Source organism: Quercus suber, unplaced genomic scaffold (genome assembly GCF_002906115.3).
Source record: "Quercus suber isolate HL8 unplaced genomic scaffold, Cork oak 2.0 scaffold_426, whole genome shotgun sequence".
NCBI lineage: Eukaryota > Viridiplantae > Streptophyta > Magnoliopsida > Fagales > Fagaceae > Quercus > Quercus suber.
Genome location: NW_027069877.1, coordinates 555919 through 562796, shown reverse-complemented (window position 1 = coordinate 562796; position 6878 = coordinate 555919). Strand labels below are relative to the sequence as shown.

At 35.6% G+C, this 6878-nt stretch overlaps 1 protein-coding gene across 1 annotated transcript in view; it reads left to right on the top strand.

Moving 5' to 3' along the window:
• Positions 1 to 6878, top strand: part of LOC112021736 (protein unc-13 homolog) — a 65702-nt gene that overhangs the window by 45308 nt on the left and 13516 nt on the right. The window lies entirely within an intron of this gene.

Genomic DNA, 6878 nt, shown 5'->3' with positions numbered 1-6878 from the left:
GCGGCAGAATCTAGGCGTAACCCCGATGGCGCCATACAAGGTGGCCCGGAGGGATGTCGTTGAAGTACCTAACGTCTCTCCTCGGAGCGCACCCCCGACGAAGAAGGCGTGCGAATTCATGTCATGGGCGGTGTTCGAGTGTTGCCGTCTCCAACGGCCAACACTCGTGAGGATTGGAGGGAATCAAGGGAACATCATGGGAGAAGGTGTCCCGGAGCCCCTGCATCTGCTCCTCTCTTTGTTCCAGCTCCGCCGCTCCAAGAAAGGAGTTGTTGGTGGCCTTGAAACAAGCTGGCCCTCCCCCTCCCCTGCTTTTAGTGTCAAGCTCTCCCATTCTCTTGATGCCAATAAAAGCACGGCTTGACACTTCCCTCCGGCTAGTTTTTTAGGGCGGGTCCACCTGGGCCTCTGATTGTAGAACTAGCTGATGGGATTAGCTTGTAAATTTGTTTGTGAAACACGCCTGCCTGAGCCTCTGATTGTAATTTGTACTGTTTCTATTTATGAAATAATATCAAGATCTCTCTTTTCGCTGTCAAATCTTCTATTTTCTTTTTTCTTTTTTTTTTCTTTTTTTTTTTACTTCGCCAACCTATTGTAAAACGATCACTTAGAACAATCGCCTGATGCGCCAGCCAGCACTTTTTTTTTTTACTTCGCCAACCTACTGTAAAACAATCACTTAGAACAATCGCTTGGTGCGCCAGCCAGCACACTAATCCTTCCCACATACGGCGCCAATTGTAGGGACTCAATTTGGATTTGACCCTGAGTATGATTGGGTTTTCAGCCCAACAAGCCCAAACAATAAATTTGTAGAGAGTGGATTGAAGGTTTAGGCGCTGGCCGTCATTCACCAAGCATGAACTCTATTCTTTTATTAAAAAATACTTAGAGTTTATTTACAACTGGGGGGATGCTCCTCGGCCCGTGGCCGATGAGCCCCTTTTCTTCTCCTTCTCCCCCCCCTCCTCTTACTTTACTTGTTTTTCTTATATAGTCTTCATCTTCCTATCTCCTCTTCCATCTGTTGATCATCCATTCGCCTCTCTTCTGGCCGTCCGTCCCATCAGAGGCCTTATCAGTACTCAAGTGGTTCACTCTGATCAACGTTGCCCTGCTAAGGGGTTATATTCCCATTAATACGGCCAGAGGGGTTAGGTGAATGCATTAAGTGTGAATGTGACAGCTTGCTCTGGGCTTGTCCCTTCCCAAAAATTATCCTTAGTATGCCAAGGACGAAGAGGTCCTTGGCGTGGGTCAAAAAAGAGGCTTTCCCCAACTTAGCCTTGAATGGTCAATCTTCCTCGGCGCCGGCCTTGGGCCTACTACGCGATGGGTTGAGGCTGTCAGGCCCACGGGCCCCACATTATCAATTGACAATTAGATGATATCAAATGGCAAAACTTAGGTACAGTTTCTTAACTACATGTACTTAAGTTTCTCTCTTATATTTTAGACACTTGTCTAATTAATTAACTTAGCAAACAGAATTTTTTTTTTTGAAACCACTCAACAAACAGACGTTACGACTTACAAAACCCATCTCCTTTTGTTTTCTTCTCCTTCTTTTTCTCCCCTGGCCCACAAGAAAGGAAGTAAATTCTTCAAGTTACAGATCTAAGAAAGCTTCTTCAATTCAGACCTATTCGACACTAAATCTAAGAAGGCTTCAGTTCAATAATTCTTTGGCCTTTTTCTCCTTCTCTTTTTCTTCAAAATCCTCTCATTTTTTTATGGCTTACCAACAATCCACATTTTTTCTCTCTCTAAAATTTTCCTTGTAGTTGTTGTTTATTTCTTTTTCTTTTTTCTCCGAGAAAAATCATACATGCATAGGTGATTTTGAGTGTAGGTTTGGCTCCTCACTCCATAAATCTTCGTCGCTTGGTTACCATTGAAGGTCTCTCAACCTCTTTCAATCTCTCTGGATTTTTCTAAATAATTTTCTGAATTTGAGATTTTCCTTTTGAGTTTCTTGCATCTCATGCTAGTTTATCTCCAAATCAAAATATAGTTTGAAATTTTGGTTGGTTCTTGAGAAAATGGAGGAAAACAAAAAAGAAAGAAACAAAAAGAAGATGAGATTGTTGAGAGATTGTAGTTTTAAATGAAGTTAAATTTCATCTATTGTAGTACACAACAAAGAAGTTAAATTTCATCTATTGAGATTTATACTTTTAATGGGTTAGTCGGAGAGTTGAACGGATCTGGTTTTCTCATAGGTAAGGAAGGAAAAACATAAAGAAAACAAAGAAAGGTAACGTTCATTTGCTGAATTTATTAACTAGACAGGTGTCTAAAATATAAGAGGGGAACCTAAGTGATTGTAGTCAATGAACTATATCTAAGTTTTACCCAATATCAAAACCTAAATACAACAAATTAATTACTTGTTTTAAATCTCAATGTGTATGAATAATGCATTTGAAATTAAAAAAAAAAATTATAATAACAAAAAATGTAGATGAATATATATAACTCAACTGATATATATTTGACAAATCAACTATTCTTTATGTTTGTAAAATATAACTATCTTATGAATCATATAATAAATATCATCTTAACATGTCCCTAGAAAATAATATCGCAAAAAAAAGGACTTATAATAGAAACATAAATAAAGATGGGGGGTGGGGGGGTTTGTATTGGAATCGGATTGACTAAACAACAAAGGGAAAAATGCCCTGATATCCTCTAAACTTTAATGTAGTGATTACACTCCTCAAACTTTTATTTAACCAATTTACTCCTTAAACTTTAATCATGTGCCAAATTAGTACTTCAGTTGGTCTGCTGTTAATAAACTAACAGAATACTCACATGACACGCATGTGAGCATTAAAATCACCCAATTCAATCGCTTGAGACCCATAGAGATGAGAGAGAAAACAATTTTGATAGAGAGAAACTTATGAGAGAGACGATCCACACAGTCAAGTGTCAATTTGAATCCTAAGAGAAAGAGACGATCATGGTCCTGCTGACAATCTCATCGTTCAATTTTGCGAGAGGGAAATATAAACTTGAGGTGTGGAGGTTAGATTTGGGTTTATATATGAGAGGTTAAAGCTTGAGAGTTTCAAATATGGAGGCTAAGGTTTTGGCCAGAGAGAAATTAGAGAAGAGATTTGTAGTGGCAATGGAGGTCTTGAGTTAGCCATGGTGGCTAAGCTATGGGTTTAGAGAGAGAAGTTGTAAAAGAGGACCGCCAGCTTAGGTTTGGAAACCAAAGATGAGATGTAGAGACTGATAATAATTGTGGCTTCTTGTAACTATTTCTTGGGAGCTTGTACATGTATTTACAATTGTTGTACAAATTACAATTTATTTGAATATAGTCATATATAGATGACAATTGATTACAATTTATTTGATATAGTTTGATAGGATATGGTATGCTCTTATGCTTAAGCTTTATCTACAATGGGAGATAAGGATGAGACTGTTTTCTTCTTCTTCTTCTTCTTCTTTTCACCCCCTCCCAAATGGTCAAGACGTTTGTTTTTTGTTTTGTTTTTTTGTTTTAAAATAAGTTGCACGTGCCCAATATTTCTATTATTCACTTAACGCTTTGGCTAACAGATAGTCCTATTTGGCACATATGCAAAGTTTAAGAAATAAATTGGTTAAAATAAAGGTTTAGGGGATGTATTGACTACCATGTTAAAGTTTAAGGAGGTGTCAAAGCATTTTTTTCCAACAACAAATATTAAACAAATAAAGAAATGTCCAAGTTAATGATTACAAAACTTGTATTTTTTTGGAAATTTAAAATAATTAAATAATAAGTCCTTTTAAATATACACCACTATAAGTTTTTTTTAAAACACTTTTTCCTATCTCCCCATGTGTGTGTTAAAAATACTTAGTACTCTAAAAAATAATAATAAATAAATAAGAGAAGGAAAATTACACTAAAAGAGTCCAATAATGTAAACCAAAATATTTCCCCTTGCTTTTCTTATACAAAAAGGAACAGTCAACAAATAATTGAGTTTCTTCCTCAAAAATAAACAGATAATTGAATTTTTAAAAAAAAGTTTATAAGACTACAATGTCGAGATGCGAGTGCTCTGAATCTCTTAACACATTGTGTCTTTCATACATCTCAAAATGTTATCCTATATCATTCAGGTTTGAATATAACTTTGCAAGACACTGGAAATCCACAGGAGTACGAAATTTAGTTAGCTTTTAGAATCTGTTTGAACTTTGAAATTTACATTTTTTTTAGAGCTTTAATTGCTAATATATTTTCACCTCTAGCTTATGTAAAGGCTTTCCTTTTTTCTAGAATATGACAGTTTATTACTTGAACAGAATAAATAAACGAAAATAAACTCTTCCAAACAATCACTTAAAATTTAAGTTCCTTTGCACTTCCTTATCGTGCCTCAACCCCCAAAATGAAAAAAAGAAAAAGAAAAAGAAAAAGAAAAGGCAATTTTTTAACTGACAGGTAGCTTTCTGAATTTTCCTGATACAGAGTAGGAGTGTTCATTGAGGTTCACATTCGCATAAGATCTCAAAATAATAACAACTAAAACACAAAGTAATATCGAAATACCTGTGCTAACAAAGTAAGAAAACCAGCCTGTCACGACAAGCCCTAGAGAGAGTTTAAAAATCTTATTTCAGTCTTTTGAAAGAATTTTTATAATGAACTCATTTTACATTCACTACATATTTGGCTGGTACTGTAACAAACTCCTCATTCTTTTTGTATTCCAACACAACATAATAATATCACAGGATTCTGTCCTGAAGATCTGTTATTAAAGTGGATGCCAACGAAGAGAGTTTCTTCCCGGTCTCGCCTGCAATGTTTTTTAGGTTGGAAATATCATGTTGTGCCTGCAGAAAGGAAGGTAAAAGAAAAAAGCCACTTAGTGTCAACCCAAAAGTAGTGCAGCAATCTAAAATAGCAAAAAGGGGGAGTGAGGGGGAGATAGAGCCCCCGGGAAGTATATAATTCCCAGGAGTAAGCGTTATAGCTTGTTCATGAATATTTTTGTGATGTGATGTGTTACCAAGAACTTTTAATATAAAAATGGTTCTAAAATATGTAAGCATTTCCTGCCTTCAATAAGAAATTTGTAGGGCTGCCCTAAATGCTAGTGTCATCATTTTGCCATTCTGGGACTGCTACAAGTAGTCTTCTAAGTTGTTCCAAAAATCATACCTAGCCTTTTTATTTAATTTAAGTTTTTATTTTTTTATAGTGGTATGATTTTCAATAAAATGTAAGTTTCACAGTTTTCATGAAAATTTCATGAAGAAAATGGATTTAGAAATAATCCAGAGTCATGATTCCTTATGACAATGATAGAATTACCTGCATTAACGTTAAGATGACAAAACACTAGAAATAACTTTGTTATATGTAGATCAATGATTTGGAGAATTTTAAATCTCCAATTGTTTGATAATAGAAAATCTTTAAAAGAGGGTATTGATATTGTTGCATCATGCGTTTGTAGTGGTAAGTCTAAACAGCATTCGATTAATATGAGATAGAGTAAATGTGGGCCAACAGCCTATGTTATGGAAGGGGTCGCAGAAAAATTAAAAGAAGGCACTTTAATTTTTCTTGGATCACTGTATTTAATAATAAAAAAAAGTTTGAAATATCTGTACCTTTAAACTAGTTTATTCTTTTAGATATCTTGAGAACATGATGGCATTATCATGATCAGTTCTATCTAACTCCAAAAAGGACATTATTCACCAACTAAAAAAATTCAAAACATCTTACCTGCAGCTCAAGACACGGTTGGTCCATTTTACCAATGTTATCTGGGTGCTGCTTATGCTTTTCGATTAGCTGCTGCATACTTCAAACAACAAAAAGATAGCACATTCAGTTCTTCTCTTTCTCTCTCTCTCTCTCTCTCTCCCTCTCCCTCTCTCTCACTAGAATAAGATGATAGTGCTGATGAACATTTAAAATACTATTTGTCTATTTCTGACTCAAATCTACGCAAAGAAAAGTTTGAGCTGGTGATTGAAGAACTAAATATCTCATATTGGCATATCTGCTGTTGGGTCCAGGCCAACTGTGTACTCAATCAAAATGTGAAGCACAAGTGATATTTATATTGATTGACACAAACTATATATAAACTTCTAATTTGGTCAAACTATATGCAAACTATGCAATGTGAACATCTAAATGAAACCTCAAACTATCTACATTGATTGACACAATTGATGGACTTATTTTTTAAACATCTAAGTTTGCAAACATCAAAGATAATGACTTAAAATTTTAGATTTGGTGTTATTGCATTAAAGTGTTACAATATATACAAAACATACAACAATATCATCTGAAAACAATATACAAATCATACAGCAATGGCATCCCAAAAAAATTAAAAATTACACTGTTTGATGAGTTGGAAACCAGGCCCATAGAGCATTCTTGCAAGCTAAATCTCAAAGTAAATACTGTTGAGAATACACATGTGAGTGAAATACCACATTTAATAAGAATTTTAAGAGGGAGTGGTTAATATAACATAGTTAGGCCCAAACTCATAGGCTTAAACCTTTTAGGTCAAGTGGTGTCCCTATATGTTATATTAACTACTCAATTGGAGTTTTCCTAGAGTGTTATCTCTCTAAAAAGTGGTATTAGAGTTCAAGTGGTGTGTAGCGAATGAAGCGAGGTGTTTAGGGTCCCTTCCATGGCTGGAATAGAGCAAATGGTGCTAGATTATGGTGAGACATGTGGTTCCTATGGATGTGAATGTGTGGGCTGGTTCCCATGGATTAGTGTGTGGGTTTGACACATGGTTTCTATGGGTGATGTTCGGGTGATGGAAAAAAGCCCCATAAGGGAAGGGGGGAGCGAGTGAAACTTGGTCAAA